General features: G+C 38.6%; 1 protein-coding gene across 6 annotated transcripts in view; it reads right to left on the bottom strand.

Annotated features, from left to right (window-relative positions):
- Fam110b (family with sequence similarity 110 member B) overlaps window positions 1-7,165 on the bottom strand; it is a 135,018-nt gene extending 127,853 nt beyond the window's left edge. For 3 of the 6 annotated variants that reach the window (XM_048782929.1, XM_048782928.1, XM_015485809.2), the window contains exon 1: window positions 6,508-6,628. The gene's annotated coding sequence lies outside the window, so the exon portion shown is untranslated. Of the gene's footprint in view, window positions 1-6,507 lie in introns of all 6 variants that reach the window. The other 3 variants (XR_007340544.1, XR_007340543.1, XR_007340545.1) reach the window with 3 other exon arrangements.
- Window positions 7,166-12,329: the final 5,164 nt, after the last annotated feature.

Here is a 12,329-nt window from a genome sequence, read left to right as displayed (position 1 = left end):
ACAGTAGTCCTCCTTTATTTGTGATTTTACTTTACACAATTTCAATTACCAATAATCAACCATGGTCTGAAAATATAAATGGAAAATTCTAGAAATAAGCTATCCCTAAGTTTTAAACTGCATGCCATTCAGAGTAGTGAAATGAAATCTCATGCCATCCTGCTCCATTCCACCTGGGAAGTGAATCTTCCCTTTGCCCAGCGTATACATGTTGTATACACTACCCACCTATTGTCACTCATTTTTATCATTTAGAAGTTGTCTCAGTTATCAGATGGACTGTCAGGGTATCACAATGCTTATATTCAAGTAACCCTTTTTTACTTAAAAATGGCCCCAAAGTGCAAACTTTCATTACAGTGTATTGGTGTAATTGTTCTATTATATTATTGTTGTAAATCTCTTAGAATACCCAGTTTATAAATTAAACTCCATCAGAGGTAGACAGATTATCTCTCTCTCTCTCTCTCTATCTATCTATCTATCTATATATATATATATACACACACATACATACATACATAGTAAATATAGGGTTCCTTACTATTCGCTACTTCAGGCATCCACTGGGCATCTTAGAACAGGTTTCCTGTGGATAAGGGGGGAGGGGGGATCACAGTAATGAAAGTAAGACTGGATATCAATCAGAAAAACTCAGTCTTGAAAATCAATATTTGTATTACAGAAATTCAAAAAAGTAGTGCACTTAGCACTTGAAGAGAAAATAATTTAAATTCTTAGCATTTGAAGGATTTTAAGAACTGTGTCCTACTACCTATTAAAATGTATTCATGCTTACATAGTCTGCTCTTTGATGAAACTCAGGTCAGATCAATACCAAAAAACAAATAAGGAGACAAACTTAATGAGAACTGAAATCAAAGGTTACTTATGGGAGTGTGCCGGGGTGAGCGTCCTTCTGGTTAATCTACTCCAATCCCAGCAGCAACTCAACTACTCCCTGGTTTGCAGGAACTTTTACCTGGCACTTCTACAGATTTTCAGAAGTTAGCCATATTGTTCTTACTGGCTGAATCTCAGAACAAACCATAACCTGTCTGCAGTCATGTAATAAAGTACACATTTTAAAGTTGTGAAAATTTATTTCATAAAATCATAACAAATAGGGGCTGGTGTCTCCTGTTGGGGAAAAAGAACACATCTTAGCAAGCTCAGTTTTAGGTTTCCACCATGAGGAATGAGCACTATCAAGTAAGATTATAAATCTTGATTTCAAACAGACCAGAAAAGCCCTGGCTAAGCCTAGTCCTTTCCTGTGCAATGCAAACAGACTTGCAGAAATTCAACCACAATACTATTCTCTGCCAGAATTTAGTGATGCTAATAGAGGCAGAATGAATTCTTCCCCAATTAGCTGAGAGAAGATGTAGCAAAGGCACTGATGAAACCACTCAGAGTAGTAGACTGAAGTCTGTAGTAGAGATGTGCCACCCTGGACTCCCAGAGTGGCTGACTACAGCCTCCCCTGCAGGACATGTAAGGGGCCTTCCAGAATACAAGCCACAACAATAGCAGAAACATGGGAGAGTGGCCTCATGACTCAAGGCTGGATGCTGTTGAGGTGGAATTTTATCAGGACCTCCTCTGAAGAGGCTCATGCCACTGAAGCACTGCAAGAGCAGGGTTCTTTGTTTAAGGTTTCAATTATAAGAAAGCAGGAGGGAGGTTAAGGGGGCAAAAGAAGGAAGGAGGGGAGCAGGCAGAGAAGGCAGAAGGAAAGCAGGGACTCCAGCCCATCAGAGTCCTAAACAGGATACAACAAAGAACTAGGCTAACTGCATTCACCAACACAGGGTGCTTGCCTGCAATGTCTTTCTTTGTGGTTTAAACTGTTATCGCAGTAATACTAAAGGCAAATTTGAAAACTCATCATGTTCTCAGCATTCTAGCAAATGGGTTTTCACTTGCCCAATTCCCTTGCTGTGATTTCAATTCAGTTCCCATCTGCTCAGCACTCCACAAGCCCGATGCCAGACACAGGGCACTGATAACAAGACAGGTCTCCACTACCAGAAAGGCTTGGACATATTCACTTGCTAAGGTGACTCACAGGGAATTATAGAATTTTATACTCTTTTCTTTAAAAGATTTTTTTTCTTGGTGGTCCTGAGGATTGAACCCAGGGTTGCATATATGCTAAGCATACTTTACTTCTGAGCTATATCTCCAGCCCTAAAAGACATTTTTAAGACATGTAATGTCATTTGCTTCAAATGACAAAAAGCAAATGTGTGAAACAAGTGGTGAGAAAATTCCCTAATACGCCAAGGACTCAAATGTGTTTCTGGTTCAAAGACAGAGGAAAGAATGCCAACGTTTTTAAATAAGCCTCATTTAATTTAGGTATAGTAGATTCGAATGTCATTAGGTTTCAGTTCGCTTCCCTTCTTAGAAGTTTTGGAACAACCTTATAATGGGGATAATACTTTAGTATACTTAACATTTAAGAAGAACAAAGATATCATCTAATCAGACCAAAATAATTACACATATGTAGTATAAGCAAAGATGTGTAGGATCATGTAGTCTAATGTTACTCAAGATCTGTATTTATTTAGTTGGTTTTAAAATTTCATAAAAACCCAAGAATATGTTTTCTTTTATATTTAAAATATGGGAATTTGTAAGAATAAAAGGATTTCATGAGTATGTAACTTGACTATTCACTCCAAGTCAATCACAATCAAAACTTTTATGAATAAACACTTGCAAACAAAATAGACAATAATTTAATAAACTAATGATGAGATTACTGAATGTGTAGCCATTCTTCTCTAATACTTTTAGATATTAGCCAGCATTCAGGGTCACAATATCTGTCCTATGAACACGTGTTCTAATGAAGCTATTATTATTTTACCATTATCAAAGAGAGCTCCCATTTCTATAGTGTGCACTTTATGCCTGATACAAGGTATTCTGTACGCACCAACTCATTCATTGCTCAGAGTGACATTTACAAAGTAGGCTTTATCATCTGTCCTGTAGAAGATCATAGTAACAAAAACTACAAACATGTACAGGTTGAGTATCCCTTATCAGAAATACTTGGACCCAGAAGGATTTTGGATGTGGGGTTCTTGTTTTGTTTCTTGGTCTATCTGCTTTACATAATGAGATATCTTGGGGATGGGACTCAAGTCTAAACATGAAACTCATTTATGTTTCATATACACCTTACACACATAGCCTGCAGGTAATCTTGTACAATATTTTTAGTGTGCCTGCTTGTGCCTGTAACATAAGTTTAGGTACAGAATTTTTTCACTTGTTGGCATCACATCAGTGCTCAAAAAGTTTCAGATTTTGGAGCATTTTAGATTTTCAGATTAGAAATTCTCAAACTAGAGTAAACATTTCCCATGCGCCAGGCCATGGAGCAACTAACTCACTTTGTTCTCACAAGAATCCTGTGATATGAGCACTGTTATTATCCTGATTAGACTGATGAAAGACTGGGGAACAGAGAGTCAAAACCCTTCCCAGGGCCACATGTGTTATGACAAAGCTTGGGCGCTAACCCAGGTCCTCCTCAACACCAGAGCCCACACTCTCATCCACTATGGTAAGAACTGTGGCTCCTCAGTCCCATCTATGAGAAGAGCTGCGACTGCAGATGGCCAAGGGTCAGGGTTGGTCTGGGCAGAGCCAGACCTCAACCCACAAGTCAATTGATATATCTGGCTGGGACACCCTCCCCCAGGTTTCCCTGAAGAAACTCACCAAAGGAAAACAAAAGTCCTGCCTCAAAACTGGCACGGCTCAATGGTCCCTGGAAAACTGAACCAAAGGACAATGCTTCTGACTGGCTGAAGTGTGAGTATCCCAGAATAAAGAGCTCTCATGTCCACTCAACAGTCATCTGTCACTTGGTTACTAAGGACAAGTCTGTACTTGGACCATAGTAGGTCCGTGGTAGCTAAGCTGGTGAAGGCAGACGCTGCCTCAGGAGGGGAAAGAGCAGGGACCCAGACAAACATGAAATTCTGAAACCAGGACAACACTCTTTCTGGGTGTGCTGGGGGAAACCGTGTGATGAAGGGATCAATTATAAGGGCATATGAGGAGGTTAATAAAAGCTAAAAGGAAGAAAAGATGGAGGTTGAATAAAAGAAGAGAGGTGTGGGGTTGGGATTGTGGCTCAGCGGTACAGCGCTCGCCTAGCACGTGCGAGGCACTGGGTTTGAGCCTCAGCACCACATAAAAATAAATAAATAAATTTAAGGTTTTTTTAAAAAATGAATAATTTTTTAAAAAAAGAAGAAGAAGAAGGGAGATGACACTTCTTCTCCCAGGATGGAGTAGAGGTCAGGGTAGACGATCATTGGATTAGACAAAGGAGAATGGGGGGAGTAGGAATGGGACAGGAACAGGATTAGAAATAGGAGAGACAGCAGAATGAATCAGACATGACCTTCTTATGTTCATATATGAATACACCACAGGGAATCTCCACATCACGTATAACCACAGGAATGGGATCCTGATTAGAGTAAACTATACTTCTTGCATGTATAATAGGTTCAAATGCACTCTACTGTCATATAAATATTAAAAAAGGAGGCAGTTGCTACAGAAGGAAACCACTGTGCTGGCAATCGCTTGGCTAACCTACACGGCTGACCTAAGGACAGACAGAAGCCCTGCGAGGAGTGAAACCAGCAACTCCAGAGCAGCGTGGGAGTGGAGGCACCACAGCTGGGCAGCTCACCCCTCCTGCCCAGCACCCAGGACAAAGATGCTCACTGTGACTGGGCAACCCCCAAGTCCAGGTTCTCTGGGGAGCCCTGGAACAAGGAATGCATTGGTGCAAGGGGAAGTCGGCACCCTCCATGTGAGCTGATGACAGTAGTCCCCCTTATCTGTAGGAAAGATGTTTCCAGGCCCCCAGAGGAATTCCCAGAGGAATTCTGAACCTAAAGAGAGTAGAGAACCCTATTCACGCCATGCTTTTTCCTATACACACGTACCTGTGATAAAGTCTGAACCTATAAATTAGACACAGCAAGAGTTTTACAACAACTAATAAAAAATAGAACAGTTATAGCAATATATTAATAAAAGTTACATATGTATGGTTGGTCTCTCTCTCTTTTTCTTATTGTACATAATTCCCCTCTCTTATGATGATATGAGATGACACAATGAAGCAAGGTGAATGAGTGGGCTCTGTGATATAGGGTTAGGCTACTGTCGACCACTTCTCTGTTAATCACTGGAAAGCCATTTTGAGTGGAGTGTGACATCTTGCACTGACCCACTATCCCTTCCCAGAGGTGAACCATCCCTTTGTCCATCACAGATGTACTGTCAGTCCCTTCGTAGCCTTCTCAGTTATCAGAAATCAACTGTTACAGTAACACAGTTCATGTGTTCAAGTTTCCCTCAGAATGGCGCATGATTTAAAACTTTTGAATGGTTTACTTCTAGAATTTTCCATTTACTATTTTCCAAATGCAGATGATGACCATAGGTAACTGAAACCTTGGAAAGTAAAACAGCAGATAAAGGACAGCTGTAAAAAAAAAATAAAAAAATACACAGTCAAAATAACCCAAGTCAGTGGCCCAAAACTCCCCAAAATTACCATTTAAGCTAGCAAGGGTCAAAAAAAAGAAAAAAGAATAAGGCACAATATTTAGCAAAAACTGTGAAATTACCTTTATTCCAAATATTTGTCACTCATAGGATAAAAGCATTCATTGTAGTCCAAACTTGTTTATTAATACTATATATGCACGAAGAGAACAGTAATTAAGGTATATACACATAAATCTATAATCAATACTTTCTCTGGGAACTGGCTTTCAAGTAGATAGTGATGTTCTCTGTTCTATATCTGCAACAATTAATTTTTTTGCAACATATGTTAGTGTTTGGAAAAAAATACCTGGTTTCGTGTCCAGTGGGAATAGTCCCATTTTCACTAGTTGGGAAACAGTACACTGTAGCTGCTTTACTAATCCCTTCAGTAATTTTGATTCTAACACTCAAAATTTAAATATAAACAGAAAGAGGGTTCAGAATTCTCAAAAAGTCACTGCAGTCAAATACCCAGGCAAACTCAATTGGGGGGGGGAGTATATATCTGATGGCCAACAGGGATAGTGGGGGCAAGAGGACAGGTGCTGGGACAAGCCTCTCAACCAGACCAATGGCAGCAGCACTGTCCCCCCAGCAGACACAGGAATGAGGACAACTGTGTTCACAGAGGCAATTTCTGCCAATCTTGCCCATGCCTGCCAGCGTGCAAGGGGTCAAGTGTGTGTGGCCCGGCACAGACTTCACAAATGTGTGCTGAATGAATATGGAAAGAAGGGAGTGAAGCAGAGGGAAGGAGGTCAGGAGATAGAAAAAAAGGGAAGGAAAAGTCAATCAAAATGGAAAAGGCAAAAAAAATTGGGAAGACTATCAAAAAAACATAGTGTTATGTTTACTTGATCATATTTACACATGAATTTGATAACTTTTTAAAAAGTGAATTACCTTTTATATCACTTTCGAGTCTTAGAGAGTCCTGGTAGCTTCCAATTCAAGACTCAGAAAAAAACAGGAATGGTGCTCTGGATGTCCAAATCAGGGATTTCTAAAAGGAAATCAACATGGATTAAAAATTATGCTGAAGAATAAAAGTGATTTAAAAGTAGCATTAAAAGGAAACCGATTTTCATGGAATAACAGTAGGTTTCCTAATACAACGAGGGAAAAGTTGGGTTCAAAGCCCTTTTCTAATTTAGCTGGTCTAGTAAACTTTAAATTGGTTCCAGAAGAAAACAAAAATCAACTATGGGATAGGCTTTCTTTGTGTACTGAACGGAAAACAGCCCAGAGGAGAGACAGTGGATTGCTTCAGCCCAAAGACCCTGGCTCTGCATCCTTCCAATCCCAACATGCCCCAACCAAACTTGTCAGCCCTCCCAGCCCATAGAATCAGGCAGGAAATGAAGCCTCCTGACAAACCACAGCAAAATTGAGGGAGGGAACAGAGATTTGTACTTTAGGAACTTGATTCATGTTGCCAAAGAAGAAAATATTACGAGACAAGTACTGGAGCTGTTCTGCCCTCCAAATGCAATCCTGACCTCAGCTCACAAACAGGAACACAATCCTGCTTGTCCTTGGGCTGCTTTCTTCCTGCATGGAGGACAGATTTAGAAGGCTATGCCACCCCAAATTTTGAATACACAATATTTTGTTTTCAGAAAGGGGAAAAAAATGTACACTGAGCAAGCATGTCAAGGACCCAGAAAGAACACAGCTCCATTTTTACAAAGGACAGGAGAAACAGAGGCACCTTGAGGAACGTCCCTTCCCCGGTCTGTTGGATGTGTAACTGCTGTTAACTGTATTCGGAGACACTTGGCGGAATCATGAAAGTGATGTTATCTGGACATCTGGCAACTCAGAGAAAAAGACTGTGGTGGAGATTTCCACTGCCTTCTCCTCTCTCGCATCTGCTTTTGTTGGATGCCATCAGCGCGAATGACTGAATCTTTGTTTACTTGAAAGTGGGAGCTAGCAGACAGGGAAGGAAAATGTTCTGGCTGCAATAGATATCTTCTTTATTGAGATTCACTGTATATTTTGCACGGTTAGAGGAGTAACCAGTAGAAAAATATTTTTAAGGACATGCTTGGGACTGTGACAGATGATGGCTAAGAACCACTTCATTCAGATCTAGGCCAGATTCCCAATCATCATTAATTCCGCTCTGGAGCCATGTGTAATGAATGGCACGTCTGAAGTGTATTAGTAAGGATGGAAATCTTGACCTAGATTTTTTTATAGCTTCAGAGAAATAAGACAGAAAGCCTGGCTAATACTTCCCACTCTTCACCCATAAAACTTTCAAAACACATCCTTACTTTGCGTTCCATTGCCTAACAATGCTCAACAATGACACAGAATCATATCTAGTATTAGATTAAAACTGAAATAGAGACACCGAGTTCCATGTCTCTTTTTTGGTTGCTTCTGGATATGCAATTTAAGTCTAACTAAAAAAGGATCATATAATTTAATACTACTTTAGCAGCATTCTTAAAAAATTTTTTGTATAGTTGTAGATGGACAGCATGCCTTTATTTTATTTATTTATGTGGTATTGAGGATCGAATCCAGTGCCTCACACACTCTAGGCAAGTGCTCTGCCACTGAGCTACAACCCCAGCCCCTAGCAGCATTTTATGTATGTTTAAGCCCATTTAAATTCACTGTGGCCCACCAAAACAAAGAAAATGTTTTTATACTGAAATATTTTGCAACCAGTATTTTGTTTTGAACAAAACTTGAATCAAAAATTCTTTTTAATCTTTGTCATTATTTTTGCCTTTTCTTTCTCACGTTTTTTACGAGGGAAAGTAATGAAGAGCTAGAAAAATTATGCAATTATGATTGCAATGGGAAAAATACTACAAATGAAGAAATTCAAGTTTGGATTTATCTTCAAAATTGTCATGTGAAACTAAAACCATTCCTAATAAAAATAATTCAAAGCAAATATGCTTAAGACTTAGGAACCTTATGGTTACTCCAGCTGGTTAATTTCACAGATGAAGAAATGAAACCCCAGAGTGGTGAAGTACTGTCACATGATTTCCTAGATTCTATTGAACCCTTCTACACCTGCCCCACAAAGGAAAAACAACTCAGGAAACAAATATCCATTAAGGATGATCTCTTTCTAAGAACTATGAAAGCAACTAAATTCTGTGCTCTATTAGGTCATAGCTGATCTTTTATTTCCATAAATAACTAGAAGTTATTTATGGAAATAATAAGTTAAATTTTTCACCTATTTTAACATAAAACAACAAAAAATTATTTTACCCAGCACAAACATCATTAGATGAGTCAACTCAACTTTATCTCAATATAAACCACTTTTTAAAATTTTCGAGAGCAGACTGTATCTTTCACTCCACTGATAAAGCTTAATAAGTGATTAAGGCCCATGAGGAATTTGAAATAAACTGGAATACTCCTAGGCTGTCTAACATAGATACGGTTACTCTAAAAAACACAATTTTCCTCTCTTATTTACAGTCAAATCAAAATAAGTTTTCTACAATCCATTTTTCACTAAATTTTACCGACAGGTATGAAGCAAAAGAAGTTATTCTATAGTCAAAGCAGTTTTTAAACTAAGAATTTCAAAATGACTTAGTATTAGATCCATCACATCAGACAGGACCTGTATTCTGTAAAACTGGAACTCACTCAAGGCACTCGATTTCGCAGTAAGGAGTTTACTATCATGGGTACTTGACTACTCCATTATTTATACGGCACAGTGCTGGTATGCGGGATCCAAACAGCAAGAGAGGGTGCACTGCCCTCTGCAGATTCATGAATGAGGACGGCCGGGGAGGACCTCCCAGTGGCTCTAGTTTGTGTGGGATGAGTGTGCACGTGGGAGGGTGTGTTCAAGAGAGGCTGTAGTTAATAAATCCACAGGTGGTTTTCCCAGGGACTATGAATTGACAGATTCCAATGAATTAAGGAGTAGAAGTAAGGAAGCAAGGTCAGACAAGCTAAAACAGGCCAGTGGGTGACAGAAGAACCCCTCTACACCTGCCCCTCAAAGCAAAAACAGCTCAGGAAACACTATATCCATTAAGGATGATTTCTTTCTTAAAACTATGAAAGCAATTAAATTCAGTCATGATGAAAAATTTGCAGATTTCCCATCTGTAGATGCAACCAACCGCAGATCAAAAATATTCAGGAAATAAATTTGCATCTTTACTGAATGTGTACAGATCTAAACCAAGACAGTATTAAAAACTACTTAAATAATATTTACAGCATACCAATATTAAAAGTCACCTAGAAATGATTTCAAATTATGAGAAGATGTGCATAGTTTCCATGTAAATACTGTGCAATTTTATATAAGGGATCTGAGCATGCTCAGATTTTTGTATCCAAGGGTATTCCCGAAACCAATACCCCACAGACACAAAGGGACAATGATAGGTTCCTTATATGTCTTTATATAAAGTCACTAATAACAGTAAAACTCAGTGTCAAACAACCATGTTAAGGTGGGGGGAAATAAGATTTCGATACACATTTTTAACAAGGAAAATAAACACCATGCAAGCACAGAATGAGATTTTCAACATAATTAGTCAGGAAAAAAAGTAAAATAAATCCTTAGTGAGGATTTATTTACATACCATTGCATTTAGATACCATTACAACTAGAATGAATGAATTTAAAGTCTGAAAATTCCAAGTATTTACAAGGGATTCTCATACTGAAACACCATTTGGCAGTTACTCATCTACTAAAACAAATGTTTACCATATGATCCAGCAGTTCTACTCCTAGGCATAAACCCAAGAGAATTTAGACACACAGGTTCCACACATAGACTTGTAAGAAAATGTTAACAGCAGCCTTGTTAAAAAAAAGTCCCAAACTTGCAAGAACACGAATGTCCATCAAATGTTGAATGCATAACCAAATTATGGCAAATACTACTCAGCAATACAAGGGAACAATTATTAAAACATACAACAATATAAATGAATCTAAAGAGCACTACCTATGGGAAAGAATCCAAATACAAAGGACTAAATTTTTTATTTTTTTTTTACATGAAATCAGAAGGAAAGCAAAATAGCAGCAACTGAAGCAGATCAAGGAATGTCAGGATCCGCATGGGGATGGGACTGACTGGAAACAGGCATAAGAGGAAGTGCTCACGTTGTAGCAGAGGGTACATAACTGCACATACTTGTGAAAATTCATTGAGCTGGGGCTGGGATTGTGGCTCAGTGGTAGAGTACTTGCCTAGCATGTGTGAGGTACTGGGTTCGATTCTCAGCACCACATATAAATAAATAAAGGTCCATCAACAACTAATAAAATATTTTTTTAAAAAAAGAAAATTCATTGAGCTGTACATTGAAAATCAGTAAATTTAATTATATATACAAATGTGGTTTAAAACTAACCTCAGTGTCACCATAATTTAACGTGAAAACTTTGTAACTTCATCATTAAGACCTAAAAGTCCTTCAGTGTATGATATTCAACATAACAAAATATTCAATAAGGATTCCAGCAATCAATAGTGGCTAAGTATCCAGAGACCACCAAAAAAGAACCAACAAATAATGCTGCTTACTGCGAAACGAAACTATTCCACAATGCTACTTCCCATGGATTGTAGCCTTACAAAAGATTTCCCAAAAGTGGCCTAATAATACTTAGTTTAGGATCAGTTTCTTCAATGTAAGAGGATAAACTTCCTAAAACTACTGATAATCTATGGAGGGTAACATATGGGAAACAGAAGACTGCCGAAGAAATGAGTTGGAAAAAAACAAGTGTGAATACTTTAAGAAATGTGAGCCACATTAGTAATCAAGTCCAACACCACTTTTAAAAATACGCTAAGTGTGCCGCGAGCAGTGGCTTATGCCTGTAATCCCAGTGGCTCAGGAGACTGAGACAGGAGGATGCGAGTTCAAAGCTAGACTTGGCAAAAGCTAGGCGCTAAACAACTCATTGAGACCCTATCTCTAAATAAAAAGCAAAACGGGGCTGGGGATGTGGCTTGGTGGCTGAGTGCCCCCGAGTTCAATCCCCAGGAACTCCCACCTCCCCCCAAAATAAACACTAAGTGGGAAACCTCTTAGCACCCATAAGGCTTTGTCCTTGAGTTCTTTGGACACACTTATTTATAATGTAAGACTATAGACAAATTTATCAAAATTATAGGTGATTCAAGATTGAAAATGGTTAAAATGTTGCACAACAGCTTCCTGTCTAAAGAGCTAAATTGCAACAATGATTTTATAGTATTCATGTCAAATGTCAGTCAAAAAATAATACAACTGTGTTCATGTAACAAATATTTTTGCAGGGCTACCACAGGGTGGTTACTACACTAGTTGGAAAAAGACACCAAGACTGAATAAGAAAGTCCTTACCTATACAAAGTCCATCATACATGAAAAAACAAGCCCTGCCGTCTGTGGTAGAAGTTAAAAATTACTAATATGTGAAAAAGATGTACAAGTTTTGAGTTTGTCCCTCAGCTATTAATAATAACGTAACTATCAGTGAAATTGTAGGCTGAACTATCAGAAGTGGGGAGTTCCAGTCAAATCTATATAAGCAGTACTATGATTTGATCTAATTGATTTATTTAGGGAGTAATGGTGATATTCTAGTGTGATCTCGATGAACCCACAAGTCCCCCATCTAACATCAACAAAAGGTGCCTGAATCTTTTATCGTGTCACCATTTCTCTACTACCAAATACCAGAGGGGATGCATGAATCTGTACCT

The sequence above is a fragment of the Marmota marmota genome, unplaced genomic scaffold (assembly GCF_001458135.2).
Source record: "Marmota marmota marmota unplaced genomic scaffold, marMar, whole genome shotgun sequence".
Taxonomy (NCBI): domain Eukaryota; kingdom Metazoa; phylum Chordata; class Mammalia; order Rodentia; family Sciuridae; genus Marmota; species Marmota marmota.
Note: the sequence above shows the minus strand (reverse complement) of the source record. Positions and strands in the feature narration are given on the sequence as shown.